General features: G+C 43.0%; 1 long non-coding RNA gene across 1 annotated transcript; it reads left to right on the top strand.

The window, feature by feature from the left end:
* The first annotated feature begins 8,779 nt into the window (after nt 1-8,779).
* Nucleotides 8,780-12,680, top strand: LOC142054889 (uncharacterized). The gene is made up of 2 exons (XR_012659705.1): nt 8,780-8,968; nt 9,586-12,680. It is a non-coding gene; the product is annotated as an uncharacterized LOC142054889 (long non-coding RNA).
* Nucleotides 12,681-17,120: the final 4,440 nt, after the last annotated feature.

Genomic DNA, 17,120 nt, shown 5'->3' with positions numbered 1-17,120 from the left:
CAGCAGACATCAAAGTTCACAGAGCTGTTATCAGTAAAGGTCCTCTTGCATTACTGTGACACGAGGGGACACACCTGAGACAGATGCCCCCTTTAAGACCAGCATCTCCATCACCTGTTCCCAAGCCGGCCACCCCCAAGTCACCAGCCCCCCTCAATCTTGCCATGCCACCCTGCTGGGGCACTGAAACCGATGTACCACCATGGGCTGCAAGCCCAGCTTGGCAGGCAGGTGGCTGGACTGCACACAGTAGCTTCAGTGCAAAGAAACCAAGCACCACCTCCTTTGTAAACATTTGTTTCAAGCATGTCCCACTTGGTTATCAGCATCTAGTGCGCACTTTTTAATTGAGTAATTACTTTATCCATAGGTTAAACACTCACTGAATCCAATCATTGTATCACCATGCAGTCAGTACATGGTGTATATCCTTAAATGCCATTTCTGGGATATTTTCCATCTGTACATCCTCCTCAGGCAATAGCAGAGGACATAGAGACCTTCATTAGCCCTTTGATGGACTATAGACATCCTGCTTGTTAGTCTATTATCTAACTGCTTATCAGTCACATTCTCAAGCTCTCATTATTTTACTTTCACGCTGCCATAATTAGCCTCTACATTTTTCAGGCACTCATAATCTTGCTTCAGCTTACACACACAGATCGTACAGAGAGAAGGTTCAAATACTGATGCCATAAATGTAAGCCTTTTAAAGGTGACCTGTAAAGGACTGCTGATAAAAGAAGCTGGGAAGTTTCTTTTGTGTTTATTTTCATTTCCTTTGGGTATTGGCTGCTTTTCCTCCGAGCCCTCTGAATGTTGCCAGGGAACAAATCCTGCACACCTACCTGGTGCAAATAATTTCATTGACATAAGGTAGCTGCTCACAAAAGGTGAGGGGGATCCAGCTGGACTTTTAGATAAGGAAGATGCTTTCTTCCTGTTTCCATTCCTTGTGGGTATCTTTTTATCTCTTTTTTCCCATAATTTCAAGGAACAGTCCCAAATGTTCTTCAGAACATATCTTCCAATCTAGAGACAACAAGGGCAATTATTTAGAAAGAGTAGGAAGAAAACTATCCACTGCTTTCTCTGAGGTCTAAGGTTTCCTTCTCATAACCAAGTTTTTGTGATAATAAGATATGATGCTGGACAGTCCATTGCACTTTGAAAAGCCTGCAACGGTTAACAGCAAGTGTGAACACACAAGCAGGACTTTAATTATTGTCAATGCAGGAGGAGCTGCTGCTGCCTTGCGATCTGGCTCTGTCCACCGGCAATCCCTCTCAGTTTTCTTGTGGAACAGTGGAAAAACTAATAAGCAAAATCTGCTGCTGCTAAGGAACAGACTCATCATCAGCACCGTGAACTCACAGTAAACAAGAAAAGCAGCAAATTAGGAGCAGCCATTTCTTCGCATGCTGCTCGTCTAAGGAGGTTGGATTCTTTTCACTTCTTAGTGGTCCGTTCCCAGTGCCTTGTGTCTTTTGGCTCTACTAACTTCTTTTGAAATAATGTCTGAATTTTCCCAGGACCTCACCAGATGTCATCAGCTCCCAGGGATCAATTCTCAATGTAGTTTTCCTCTCTCAGTCTAAACCACCTGCATCTTTCAGTGCATCACACCTCCTGTTCTCCCCACACTGGAGCTCACCCTGGTTTACACAATTGTACGGGCTGGTATTTCAAGTATTTCTCTCCTTGTGAAATTGAAGCGAACTCCAGCTCATTTCATGAGCTATGTTTCACTTTATTCAGCAACAAGCACCTGTCAGCACAGAGAACAAGGTGTGGAATGTAGATAAAATCATGAGATCAATTCAGTTATACTTGTCTGTATTTCAAGAAAACAAATCATATTTATTACTTCATTTATATAATGCATCCTCCCTACCATGCTCACCACTATCTTTCTATTGTTAATACTATCAAAGGTAGTGACCTATGTCTGGGCATTCCAGCTCCATGTTGCTCAAATTTTAAATGCTTTTTATGAAAGCCACTTGCATAGCTATAATTGTCGTCTGCCAGGGAGGTGTCCGTTAAAAATACCACCTCCAGGGGATTCATTACTGCCATAAAAATTCATCCCAGGCTGAACACAGCTAAAAGGTACTCCTTTTCCCACACCAATACCATGCAGAAGCAGAGTATTGGCATCAGTTTATCACCCCTTCAGCTTCAGTATACTGCTAGAGAACATTAGAAGTAGAGCAGGCAGCAGCCCCTGCAGTGGGGTCCCCACTATGTCCCAGTCTAAGATCATGCTTTTAGTCTCACATAACTTCACCCAATTTTGCTGTTAAGGCTTAAGACTTTGGAGGTGAGTTGCTGCATCTTAGAAACTGAAAAGCCATGTTAAAATTTTTACAAAGGTAATTTCAGCTGTTGTCACAAATGACATAAAAGAAAACAGTATTGTTTTGCTAGTAATGACGATGGTCCCCTCCTCTAAGCACCCCTCCTCCACTAGGTGTGGGACTGCTCCACTGAGAGACCTTAGCAGCACTGTGTTTTACTGCAGAGATCCGTTGGCTTGATGGAGAGAGAAAAGCATCACCCAGGAATAAAAGAGGTGCCTTTTGCTATTATCATGAAAATCCACACACATTTGGCCAAGTTATAAACCACAGGTGGTCACTAACTGTGTGTTCCTCATTTTCTGGATGCCTGACTTGAAACCCTGGGGGCTGATTTGCAAAGTGCTGAGTGCTGGAAGCTGTAATTGAAGTCTCTGGGAGCTGTGCTTTGAACATATATTGAGCTATAAAAACACTAAGTACTCAGAAACATCAAACTGGGGCCCCAAAATCAGTGGGTCCTTTGACCTTAATGTCCCTGTGACTCAGCTCCCCATCTGTAAAATGGGAATACTGCCACCCTCTTGTCTCACAGGGGTGCTGTGAATTCAAATCCACGGATGTCTATAAAGTACTCAAATGCTCTGCTGAGAACACGGCTGAAACACCCAAGAGCAAATCAATAATTTTGTATTCAGTACACTGTTTGGATGGTGTGAGGTAAATAAGGCCTGGGCCACACTTTGAATGATATGGCCAGATGTCTCTGAGCAACATGCAGTAGGGGAAAAAAAAGAAAATATAAGCTCATGTAATTAAAGACTGTCTTGTAATGTGTTTACACAGGGGACCAGAGTTGCGGTTATGTGGGCAACTTCAGCTTTGGCATTTACAGAGCAAGAAAAATAACATTGCTACTGAAGGATGGTGAACAGTGAATTGCTGACACTCAATACTGCGCAGGAGGTAGGTGAAAAGTGCAATGATAAATATATCTCACGAAATGTGTAAGTTAAAGACCATTATTCAGGTGGCAAAGCAGAGCTAGGACACGCTGGAAGGAAGGATGCCTGCAGAGCTTTTACTCACTGCCTCCGCATTAGGATACCACTCTTAATTACATAATTGTATATTTTGCCTTGGGAACACTTGCTCAGCACAGACCACATTTCTTCAATATTTTGTTTGTATTCTTCTATGTACTCGCCTAGCTCTTACTCTGCTGCACATTATTCAGTCCATGCTATGAAGACAGAACTATTAACTTCTGAGTGAGTTCCTTATGGCTCTGGCACTAATTCACAGTTAATTTACTTCCACGGTACATACAGGCAAGTCACGGAGATATTAAGCCAAAAGGAACCACTAATTTGGGACTCGATTTGATTTTTCAGAGGGGGTAGAAGGCTTTGCCAATCGATGCAGTAACTATTTGCTGGTAGCAGACAAATCCTGAAACTCAAGGACCTGAGATGCTATTCCAGGTACTCTGGAGCAGGGAGGGAGACATTTGCTGTGATGGACACACATAACTGTATTTACTGACGCAACACGTGACCTTCTTGCTCATCTCTGCTCTAATCTGTCCAGCCTCTCCCTCACAGTCCCCCTCACTTCACCAAAGTGCTTCCTTCCTCCGTTCCTCAGTCACTTAAGCACAAGCCATTAATTCCTGCCTGGCAAGTCAGGTCCCAAGCTCCACCCCCCTGTGTATTCCTCAAAACCTGCTCAGTCCTGCACATGCTGCCCCAGCCTCCTTCCCAGAAGCATTTCAGCTCCTTTATCTGAGCTCCCCTCTCAGCCTCCCTACCCCCTCCAGCTTTATTCCTCCTCTACTTAGGACATTTTTCTGTCATCTAAGAAATATTTACTGAGCTTATATATGCTGCAGATTTAAAAACACTTAAGAATTGGGCTAAATTTCTCAAATCATCAGAGAGAGAGAGATGGAGAAGATATCCCTTTAAAAAAATGTGAGCCCCCACTCAAAATACCATCTTTCAGTCCCAACTGGTGATGGTAGAATTTTGAAAAGTCACGTCACCAGAATTTAGCATGTACTTTTCCCTTAACCCTGTTAAAATTTGCTTTTCCTGAGAATGATGAACTTCACTTTACAGCAGACACACAACAGAGAAAACTTCAGCCTAAATCAAGGTTTGGTAGATAAGAATAAATATTTAAAGAAAGAAAATTGAAAAAAGAAAGAAAGAAAAAAACTTTTAATAAGGAGAGATAGACAGAGTTTGCAGCCTCACCAGCTATTTATGCAATACAACCTTCCAAGTCTCAACTGTGCTCTGAAAAGCAGATTTTGGAAGACGCTTTGAGGGGGGGGCCATATCATAGGTGTGTTATGTATCAGAAACATTGCATTGCACCTTATGAACAGATTCAGTTTCTTTACTGAGCTTTGGCACTTTACTACTTCACTGTGTGCCTGAAGCATTCTGAAATAATATGTTAGGGTGAAAGAAATTGTTGCTTCTTCCAGCAAGTGGCTGGAAAAAAAAAAAAGGAAGAAAAAAGGAAGGAAGAAAAAACAAGAGGGTGGGAAGAAATACAGTTTCATCAGTAGCTTTGATGTAGTCAGCCAGCAACATTCAATGTCACTGGTGGGCAACACCAATGTTTTGCCCCATGCAAAACTGATCATACCTGGAGCCTTTCTGAATGGATCTGTATGCTACAGGTGCTGCAAGATACAGTATATCTTTCCTGTTAGTTTAAAAAATAAACAAACACACACACACACACACACACACACACACATTTATTAACTCAACAACTTGTTCTCCAGAGGCCATTGTGATCCATATTCAGCTCTTCTGACACATCACAACTACAACACTGGCAAAGTACTTGAGATTAATTCTAGTAGTAGAAAATAAAAAAGTCTAAGTTGTTTTCTTTTCCGTATGATGGGTAATAAGAGCAATGTTAAAGCCCAGGCTTAAACTTTTCACAAGTGCAAGTAAAATTTCTTGTTCTGCTTGGGTCCATGAGGAGAAGTCAGACATCATCTCATCCTTGTCTAAATTTCTCCTTTAATTTAATGTTTTATGTGGGAAAGATGGCCTTCAGATCTCAAAGGGAAAGCCCATCAAACCACAGATCCCGAGGCAGCCAGCCCCATGTGGCCTTCGCACACAGGCTCAGACCCAGCCAGTCTCCAGCCTCAGCCACAAACTGGTCATAGGCAAACCTGTTTGGCACACCAAAGGGGTAGGAAATTCTTCAGATGGGGTCAGGTCCTGATACTTCCAGCCACATCAGAAATATTTCATACGATGCCTATTTTTTCTATACAGAGCAATTACACCAAGTCAGAAAGTTGCCAGACACCTGGGCCAGATGTCTGTTAAGCCCAGCCCTGGCTTTTCCCTTCCCAAGTTTTGTGATCACCAGTCATTTCCATGGCCGGGAGAAGACTTGGCCTCCTGGCAGTGACCTGGCTGCCAGTGCCTCACCTGCGATGGCTGTTCACAAGCGATAAATGGTTCAAGTGTTCAAAGGGGAAATACAGGTGAGAGACAGGAGGCAGAGAGGGCACAGGTTTGCACTTCTGCATGATGTGATGTGATGGCAAAGAAATAAATAGTTAACTGCACAACAGAGCCATAAGTCAAGTTTTCTGTCTTTCTGCTATCTCCTTAGTTTTTGCTTTTACTAGGTTGGCTACTTAGCCCCATTATTGCTGCTTGCCGGTTCCTATGGTTCAACTCAAACGATGCCTCATCATCCTTCTGCTACTTACTCAAATTAAACAAGTCCCACCACTCTGGGGCTTGTCAGATAAAGACAGAAAGGGAAGGAGCCTAATGACAAGCGCAATGCAAAACGAGTGGATGCTTTGAGTAATTGCTTCCTTGCCTTGTGGAAAACAGTCGTCCCTTTACCCTCCAACCCCATGTCAAAATTTAACCTTGGAAATAAAGATTTCACAGAAGGAAAAGCACTTAAATAGCCAACTGTTTTGATGCTTCACTTCTCCAGAAATGAGCTGTTGTTTTTGATATAGTTATTATACCACATCTGTCTTCTAAATCACAGAGCAATATTAGCATCTAGCTTTTGCCATAATTTATGAACATCTAAGTCATTTTCCTGAATTTTACAAGTGAAAATGTCACCATCTCTCCAATATCTGTATACTGGTGTATGTATTTTACTTTTTTTTTCTTTCCTCCAGAAAAATAAAAAAGGAAAGAGCAAGCACTCAAAACCATCGGAACAAAGACGAGCTGCTATTAACATTACTTTCAGACTAAGCAGAGGTTTGCAGTGTTAGATGCCATTCCCCTTACCCCATCCCCCACTCATACCGTGTAGAGGTGATATTTGTCTTGCAACAAAAAAGAAAAAAAAGGGGGGAGGGAAGAAAACACTGCATCTTTGAGACAAATTTTACAGCACTCTGAATGATATGTACGCTTTTTATGTTTATGAAACCACCATCTAGCGAAAAATAGCAGCCTAATATTTTGACACGAAGGTCATTTGAAAGTTTTACTGCCTGCAAACCCGATCTATTTTGTTGACAAAAGGCTCTCTCAGGGCTTTTTAAGGTGCCCCAGCCTGCTCAACTTTCTCTCTGTCTAGCGTTTCCATTTCCCTTCCTCACCCCCTCCCACCAGACTAATTACCAGCTCATTAAGGCTGTCCTAATGAATTATGTTACAGCATTAAGAAAGGGCTTGGAATAAATGCTCATTTAGGTACAGGAGGAGGGACAGAGAGATTACTACTTTTGTCAACCTTGCCAGTTGAAGCTAATTTGATCTGACCACACTCAACACCCAGACCTCCTGCCTCCCCCTAAAAAAATCATAAATATTTCAGACGAAATGAATTTTAGATTGATATAAACATGCTCTTGGGAGGAATTGCCTTCCTAAAGCCACAGAAAGAGAAATACTCGGGAAGGTTATACTATGTGGACGTCTGAGCTCGTGCTCCGTGAGCTGTGCTGCCTGCGCCTGCAAAGAGCTGAGGAGTAGCTGGGGTTGCAGGATGCTCCCCTTGTTCAGAGTGGCCAGGCAGCAAGGCAAAGGGAATCCCCACTGGCCAGCATTTATTAATTCAAGGCGATTCTGAAATACCTTGGATGACTTACAAAGCTAGGCAGAACAGCTTCTGTTTAACATCACTGCACACTGCATAGTGAAATTATTCCCATTTCTCACGCAGAAGAGCAGCACTGGCTCCACAAAGAATGCCGCGACCCAGCCAAAACCAGGAGCTGCAAAGGGGAGTGAGAGTATCCAGTTCACAGGTCAGGGCTGGACCCTTAACGTGCTGCTTTCTCAGACAGAGCTTTATCAAAGACCCTTCGCCAGCATCTGTTCTCGCTTTCGACACTTGATGCACTAACATGTTGTCTCGTTTTTGAAAGGCAAATCTTGTTTTTTATTAATATCTTGCTGTTCTTTTGTTAAACAGGTATATATTGGTACCTGGGCTTTGGTTCTGGCTCTCCAGATGGATTTTACAGCCTGCAACACTCCTCATGCAAGTTTGCTTTTCTTCTTGTTGGGTCTTTTGATGTAAGTAGGTGTAATTCACTGCATAAGAAATGCAAGGACAATGGTGCCAGAAGTCTTTCCCTGAGACAGTGATGATCAAAAAAAAAAAAAAGTGGTGCTTCAGATAGGCTTGAATTTCCTCAAAATACACAACTGAGATTAATTTTCACCACATCCATGTAAGGTTTTCAGCCGTGGTCAAGGTAGCAATTTGCACACACTTCAAAATCGGATCTGTAACTGATAGATGTATGCCAAATATACAAATTAACATAAGACAGCTGAACATCAGTCAGATAAGGACTTATTCTATGCTCCTGAAAATATCTATTTTTTGAAAGCTCTCATTACTTTCAGATTTTAGCAAAGAATCATTAAAAGCAGATCAGTTAATACAGTGGCCTCTGTCTTACTGTGCTTATGTACTACTGGTTTTTTTCCAAATGCTTCTTCAGAAGAAGTCACAGACAGCAGAAAATGTTCATTTTTAGGGGTATATTTTAGCTGTGCCATATTGCATTTTTAATGACTTCATGAGCACCAAGCAAGAGTAAATATACATGCAAGCCTATGAGCTGACATTTCCAAGCAGACCTCAAAACCTTTTTAGCAGCAAAGGTAATAATTTAAGCTGTCTCTTGAAATAAGAGGCCACACCAATCCAGAGCTTTTTTATTTTAAAATCTGTCAATAACTGGCTACTTTTTAGCAAGAATTAAACTGCCTTTAGGCAGCTTGCACATCTAAGAGCAGCTACTTTCTGGCTGGAACTGGACTGCAACAGACTATTTTTATTTTTTTTAAATGCACACACACCCCCCTCCAGGATTTAGAAGATGCTACAAACTAACCTTTATTTTATGCCCATTCATCATCTTCTACTCATGAAAATTAATAGTAATTGCATGCAAGCTTGTGCATACAGCTCCCTGCATTACATAGACACAAGTATATATGTTGCATAAACAAAGAGGAAATATTAGAGGGAGACATCTTCCACACTAAGAGACAACCAAGCAGCCAAGCAGTAGATTATTCTTATCATTGTTTTGCAGTAAAGCAGGAAAGAGAAGCGCACATAAGGCAATTTCTGCCAGAGCAACAGATGACAGGGCTGTTGCAGGACAAAGAAAAAATAAAGTAAGTAAATTTTCCTTTCGCTCAACTCATCCCTCCCTCATCCCAAGTTTCTTCACTTTTTTGTCTCTTTTTAATTTGGCCCTTTTTGATCTTTATTTCCTTCCTTCTCCTTTAAAAAGAGAGAGAAGTGGCTGACAGGGAAGGGGAGGAGTGGGGGGGGGAAATGTCCTCTCTCCCTGCTTTAGAGGGTGGGCAGAGGTGTGCCAGCAGTGGAGTGACAGAAGCCGTTGGGACCCTGACAGCAAGGCAGACCCGAGAGTTGGGCGGTCGCGGTATCAGCTGGGGCCATCGGCACGTCCCACTGCCTATCGGCGCTGTGCCTGGCAGCTGGGGAGATACATTTAGATAAAGCAGCCAGCAATTGTTGATAACAAGTCCCTCAAATGTCAGGCAGCACAAAGGGCAGCATTGATTGCTGCTGTACAGCCCGCCTTTCCTTTTCTTTGGTGCTTTATTTTTTCCCCTCTTTTTAATATAGCAAAGACTCTGGCTGGGATAATCTGCCTGCAGAAAAGGCCATTGTGCTGCTACATGCATTGTGTTGTTCATTAAATAGAATTTATCAATGTTTCTCTGATTCCCTTTCCTTTCTCCTCCTCTTCCCCTCCATCCTCCAGCTGCTACCCAGCCTCTTCTTCACAGAGGTGGGCCTGATCCAGCAAAAAGGACAGACAACAAGTCCTAGATCAGACATATGGGCTCTTTGAAATCTATGGTATAGATTTCCTCCTCTCTCCCACAGCTTTGGATGGGTGCCTGAAGCTAACACTCATCTCAGCTTTCATTTATTTCTGACACGGAACAGGCATAGCTGACATTTTGGGGCCATTTTATCCCCAAAGTTAAGCCAATCTGAAAATGGAAAGTATTTTGAATCTCAGGCATTCAAGACATTCTCTCATTTGAGCTACCCAGGCTAGTTCTAGCAACCTACAAAGCTCAAAGGCAACTCCTTGAGGTATGCAACCATGCTTGGTAGAAGCTTCTGCCCTGGCCAGGGTCAACCCACCTTCTGCCCTGAGATGGAGCTGGGACTTCACTACAAGAAGCTGCTCCAGCGTAAGACACAAAACATAAAGGGGTGAACTGAAGGTGTATTCGACATTAAAGGGCTCCTGTGCTCCAGCTGCTGATGCCTCTAGTGGTTTTCTTTGATTTTTCATCCTCAGCTTCTCTTTCCAGAAAATGAGAATAATGTATTGCCAGCTCCCACACTCCAGCAGTGGGTTGCAGCAGCTATCCTGTTGGTGTTTACAAAGCAGCACAAGACACCAGAAGGCTCCCAGAGGTCAAGCAGTGACACATTTCCAGCCCATTGTCCAGGACTGTCCTTCACCACAGCTCCTTTCTTCTCCATGTGTGACAGAGAAAGGGGATCCAGTCTGCAGCACAAGAAGGAGCTTCAGCACTCGGGCATGCTTTCTGCATTCACATCAGCACGTTTCCCTCTCACTGTCTTTTAAACTGATGTGAATTTAAAGCCAAATCTTTGCTTCAGTAATGAACAGACTGTTCCCAGCTATAAAAAAAATACAATCCCTGACACTTTATAATCATCATTTTAATTATTATAATTTTAGGACTCATACTTCACCAATAATAGGGCTCAAACAAAAAGTGTGGTGTCCCCAGAGAGATAAATGACAATAGGTTTTGTCTCATATGCTTGCTATAATTATGGCTATTTGATCTGATGCAGTTTTACGCTTTAATATTTTCAGCATTGGTGTTCTGAATTTAAACCTTTCTAAGGGTCCTTCTGAGGCCTGGAGGATTACATCTGGTTCCCTGCACGGAATTGTTTCCAATATTCTGTGCTCCTGTGCAGGAGCAAGGAGTTTGAAAACATCCACCTCGAGCAGCCACAGAGGTGGCCATGGCCATGAGCGGCATCCCTGGGCAGCAGCTGCTCTGCAGGGAGAGCAGGATGCTCCTAGGTAAGGTGCTCAGCACTAACAGCTTTATCAGCTCCTAAAAGCTAAGTGGGCAGGATGAGTCCTCAGGGGGACAGATGACATGGGCAGGGCCGTGACATGGTGGACCTGTCCCTTCCTTGCAACAGGGAACAACTTGTTCCCTGTTTACCAGGGTAAGGCAACATGATGTCTGTCCTCTGTCAAACCAAAGGTCTGCCTCGCTGGTCTCTGACAACAGCAGCGGCAGCTGCCTGGGGACAAGTGTAGGTATCACTTCATAGTTGGAAGCACAGGGGCAGGCACATAGTTGCACTTCTGTGCTATATCCTCCCGGTGTCTATCTGGAGATTGCACTTGCAGCTCTGTTTAGAGCTGCTTAGCAGTTCCTGACGGATTTTTCTACCCTGAATTTGTCCTACCCTTTTTGAAGCCAGTTTTGCAGTACAAGTGAAGTTAAGCGTTCTCCTTTTTCAAAATAAATACTACTATTTTGATATAAGAAAGGAAGGTTGGCAGAAATAAAAAGGATTTTCCCCACGGAAATGGGGGTTGGCAGCTCCTATAGCATGCTGATCTTTCATACATTTTCCTTCAAGTCTGGAAGTGAAGGGGACAGGAGAGAGAGTTTGTCTTTTCAGATGCAGCTTCTTTGATCAGCGTCATTCACTCTGGAGAATGGAATATTGAATTCCTTTTGCAGTCAGCCTGTGCTTAAGCGCTTTTGAGTCTGGCTGCAGTTTGTGGACTTTGTGAAACATGAGTATCCCTCCTGCCTCCCCTTCACCTTTCTTCCCTGACACAGAGATTTTTAAAGGGCATCATACTGCCTGACCTGAGAAATGGGATGTTCTAAAATGTCCCTGGCCATTGATCGCATACACGTGGGTGTGCAGGGAAGTTGGGCAGAAGTACAGCAATTCTTAAACTGGAGGGCTGCCTTCTCACCCCAAGCTCATGGGTAGAAAATACAGGAGAGGGAAGTCATAGTCATGTGTGGCCCAGGTATAAATTCAGGAGCAATCTATGTTGCTGAAGTGAAAGGACCTGAAGCAAAAAAAAATCTATTAAACTCTTACGACTCAATTTTTGGCAAGGGGCTGTATTTTCAATTATCCTGAGTGTCTGTTAATGCTTGTATAACCAAGTCTGCCAGTTTTTTCATTGCAAACCACAAATTTCAGGAGTGTGTAAAACTCTGCCATGCAAATGCATAGCCCACAGTGAAACTTGGCAGATAAAGCTTTAGCCAGATAAAGGTTTTATAATAATCTTTGTTTAAAACAAAGTTAATTAAATTTGGGTTTAAGCAGAGTTTCAACCATTTTTAAGTTACAGAATAATGCCAGGACTTAATTGCACCTTTTATCCAAAGATCTTTAAGTACTGAGGCATCGCGTAAGCTGCAGAGCCCATAATTTGGGAGGTTTGTTCCCTCTTATGCTCACCCCAGAGCAGGAACAGGGAGGCACTGGCCTCGGTCTCCCTCAGAAAGGCTGCCCGTGGCTCTTCGCATGGCTCTGCAACATCCAGCTGTTTCAGCAACCACTGCAGACAGACAGCAGGAACTGTGGAGTCAGCACTATGGGGATCCTAATGACTAGCTTCTCTCCTGCCCCCCAGCCCAACCCAGAACCCACCCCGTCAAGAAGAGTTGCTACATACTGTATGCTGAACCCTGCTCTGCACAGCTCTATTTTGCCCAGGTGGAACACAGCACATGATAAATCAAGGCCTGGAATTTTAAATGCCTCAGTTAAATTGCATGGTAAATTAAAGACAAAAAAAAAAAAACCAAATCAGAAATATAGTGCTGTTGTGAGTTCCAGTCAACTTCTGTACTAGGGAGGGAGATATTGCCTCAGAGGCTTTAATTTTAAAAAGTATATGTTCCCCAAGCTGAAAATCTAATCAATTCATCCATACTGTGGACTAATTACTTTTGCTATTTTCTATTGCAGTGAAGACAGGGAAGGAGCAAAATATATTTGGTCTGCTCAGGAGTGGCTACTCTACTACATACAACATAGAAAAATGACTATATTTTATCAAGGCATGAAATTGCTTTAAGAAATGGAAATAAGAAAAAAAATCATTTAGTGCCAAGAGTGAAAAAATACTGTCATGACAAGATACTTTCTAACAGTACTTAGCACCAAGTTTTATAAGGACAGATCCATCTTCTCCCTGTTTTATAGCTGAGAAAACTTGAAAACTTGAAGTGGTTTTGGCTTGTCCTAATTCAGGGACTTAACAAGTGCAAATTTCAGTTCAAGCTGACCCTAACCCCACCTCCTTGTGTACACCCAGCCCTTGCTGGTTATCTGAGAGTGGGACAAATAGTCTGTTGGACCTTTTGCTCTGTACATGAGACTACAGCCATGAGAAAACCACAAGGATACAGGAGAGTTTTGAATATCTACATTTGCTTATCAACAAGGAGAAGATAAACACAACACAGAAATTTTGCTTCTCAGGCAAGATACCAGTGGCCTCCCTGATAGCACCGGACTACTCTGAAACCTCGCTGGGGCTGCAAGCCTTTTACACACACACCACCCAACAAAAGCTGCGCAAGCACCACTCAGCAAATATTGGATTATCTTGATTTTGTGCAATTGCTTGCTTGCATGCTTTACCAACAGTTCAGCTTCCCCAACTGACAAATGCTGAAACAGGACACTGTGCCCAAGTTTCTTTCATGACACAAGCCTGAGCAAATTTAGGAAGGGCAGCCCTTTGAGAGCAGTCATTTTGTCCCTTCAGGAAATCTGTCTGTTGACATTTGATAGGCACAAACAACGGTGCCTCCGCTGGGACCTGGCCTGCAAGGAGCTCAAACTATTTCAGAGCGAGCTGTACGAATACTTTAGTTAGCCCTAGGTAGTTACAGTAGGGAAAATTCTTAGAAAAAGTTCTTTTACATGGATTAAACCAGGGCAGGACCTATTCTTTCATGTGTGGGGGTGGGGTGGGTGGGTGATCTGGGAGTGCTGATGCTGGCTTGCACGGTGGTGCACTAGTTCCTGACTGGGACCTCCGGGTATTACTGTAATACAAGTAGCCCAAGTAAACTCTGTTCCAGTGTCAGCAGCCTGTGGTTGGGCACCTGAAGGTGCTGGTATGATTTGAGAACTTGATCTCATTCATCTCTGACACCTTTTGCAGGTATCTCCAAATTCCCTTTGTATTTACTATTTAGTTGCGTTTTAACCTGTGCCCTTTTTAACTGTTTCCATACATTGTCACACAACATGGAGGAAGGCCTGCTGAAAAGCATGGTCCTGACAGCATGGTATGAACAGGGCTCTAGATTACTGAGCTACTAGCAGGAGGATGGGAGGTTGTGGAAGACACCAGCCCCAAAGGCCCCATTGATAATATGCAGCAACAGCTAGAGGAGCTCACGACTTTTTCTTGAGTCCCTGTGGAGCCCTACTGCCTAATCCTGCCAAACAGCACCAATGACAGGGACGGTACAGTCCTGAAGTACTGCTGTGGCCAGTGCCAGCAGCAGAGCTCCAGGGGTGGTAGTGAGTTACTTTCCAACAAATCCATTTGCCACTCACTCCCACTGTAGGATGCTCCTATCTGAGGCCCCCAACATGAGGAAGTCCCCAGCCACTTCTCGTGCTACTGGAGCAAGAGCAACATGAAGCATTCTGGGCATTTCTTCCCCTAGGGCTGAGTTTCACCTTTTTGCCTTGTGCCATCTAGGGCTGGGCAGGAATAACACAGGGGACACTGAGTGGTGAGTGGAGCTGTGCATGGTTTAATTGAAGCCCTACAGAAGCAGTCTTAAGACAGATCCCATCTCAGATCACCTTACACAAACAAAAATCCTGAACTCATTCAGCACTTCTGCAGCTCAAAGACATGAGAAAAAATTTCATTTTAGTTGTGGATATTGAGAGACATCCATAAGCTGTGAGGCCATTTGCAGACTCAAAATGTAACAACGTATTCAAAACACTAATACAAAAGGACAGGGAGATATTCAGAAATAGCTCGTTTTGTCTTTGAGCACATACCAAATAGGGTGATAGAGAATGACCATGAGAAAGTAGGTAGTGAAGCAATCAAGAGTACAATTGCTTAATAGAAATTTCTGAAAAATTGTATAAAACTATTCTTTACAGTCTAAAATTATATTGGGTTTAAGAAGTAAAAAACTAGAGGAAATCTATAACTCTACAGGTTATTAGAGGCGGCAATTAGGCAAGCAGAGATAGGGAATTATTGAAGATTTAACTGGTCAGTGGGAGTGTGGGAAACTTGAAAGGAAGCAAATCTTTTTTCCTCTCCTAGGAGAGCAAAGAAGGAGGGGGAAGCAGCAAAGGGAAGAAGCAAGGCAGCAAGCTATCTTACTGTGGAGACCCCCAGTTGCAAGGAGGCTGAGATCAGACTGTGTTTTGTTCTGATTTACATGCTTATACAGGATTTTTACTTGGGTGGAGAGAATGAGTGATTTTTTGCCCCATTTTCTAGTCCTTTATACTGCTCTGGTGCATAGGGTTTCTACCATCACAATGTCTTTGCAATGACAGCCAGCTTGGGTTTTCCTTCACACGTCTGCTCGCTCCCTCACCACCACTTGAGTAGCTGTCACCCTCTTCATCACTGCAAGGGAACAAATTCCTTCCCGACCAAGCTGGGATCTGACGTTCTATTTCTGTCTCTCTCTGCAATGCAAGTGCTAGGTATCGGAAACAAGGCTCTAAGATCAATCATATTAAGTCAGAAAAGAAAAACAAAACCAAAAACCCAAAAATACTAACCACAGAAAATAAACATTCAGAAATCCAGAAAATGCAGGCAGATTTAGCAATACACACAGAAACACGAAGAATGATTCGTTTTGACTGAATTATTATGAGTTGGTAAAAATGCTAGTGTTTGCAGAGGGACAATGCTTTCATAAATATATATTATATATAAGAGAAATTAATTTTTCATCTCTAATCAGGGTTGATTTAGAATGTGTCAGCATGTTCTGTGCCTTACAGCCTCCTCTTGAATCTGATACCTAATCCAAGTCTCAAAAGCAGAGAGGCAGAATGCCAATGATCTAGGTAAAAATGCAAAAAGCAGCAGCAACTCTTGCCTGTGGCATTGTAAAAGTCGAACCACTGTAGCAGATCCTACCACCTAATGAGCTGGAAGAAGGGGAGATCTCAGCTCCGAGATATAGGCTTCCTTAAAATATGTGGCATCAAGGCTGCAGCTTGCAGGCAAGAATTCACTCTTGAACCCCCTCAAGCAACTGGATGATGCCAAGCTTTGAATGTCAGGCCCTGTCATTGTAGGCACAGCACAAATGCCCTGCAGTAATGCCACCACCAAGGCAGCACTCAGTTCTCAGAGCACCAGCAGCACAGTTCATAGGAAAACCAGCAAATAAAATAGCACTTGAATATGAATCCGGAGACAAAGCAGAAACTGCAATCGATTGGGAACATGCAAGTCAAGACTGAGAAAAATAACAGTGAGGAGGGCTTTTTAGTGCTGTTGCAGGAATCTGTTGTTGGATGCCATGAAAATGAAGGACTCTGCCCAAGCTGCAGCAGGCCTGGCAAGGTTGGGCTTTCAAATAGCAGCTCAACAAGCAGCAACATGGCCAGCAGTGATCTCTGATCATTCCGGCCCAGACACCCTCCTAAATACAGACTTCTTGGACACTTTAAGACAAGATTCCTTTTAGCTAACTCCGGCTATGTAAAGGGTAAGCATGTAAGAATAAACAAGTCATCGCAAGCTTTCTCTGTGACAAAGAAAGAGCAAGTCACCTTTGGATGACAAATCATCCTGCCTATTTCAGAAGTCCTTCTAAAAAGGGCTGAGTTGCCCTCAGATGATACCACTCTTTTAGCTATAGAGGATGCCTAGACAGCTGGCTTAGAACTGATGACTACACTTTAAATGGCAAAAGCCATTTTAGAGGAATACAAGCCTAATATTGAGCCTATGTTCTGACTGGGCCTTTTAATTGATATCCAGCTCATGTACTGGTTTCTCTTATGCAAATATCCAACAGAATATAAGAAAAAACTATAATCTTACTCTAAAATTAAATAGAGGTTCACCTTTCTTCTTTTTAGTGCTCTTTCACACTGTTAGAATGGGAGATTGGGCTCCTATGTTCTACACAGCTTTTGGTGCTCAGAGTGGAGCAAACCAGCTCCGCACATCAGACATCTAACATATGCTGTTTACATAACACTTTCAGCTGTGCTGCTACT

The sequence above is a fragment of the Phalacrocorax aristotelis genome, chromosome 3 (genome assembly GCF_949628215.1).
Source record: "Phalacrocorax aristotelis chromosome 3, bGulAri2.1, whole genome shotgun sequence".
NCBI classification, from domain to species: Eukaryota; Metazoa; Chordata; class Aves; order Suliformes; family Phalacrocoracidae; genus Phalacrocorax; species Phalacrocorax aristotelis.
This window is presented reverse-complemented; position numbering and strand designations above follow the sequence as displayed.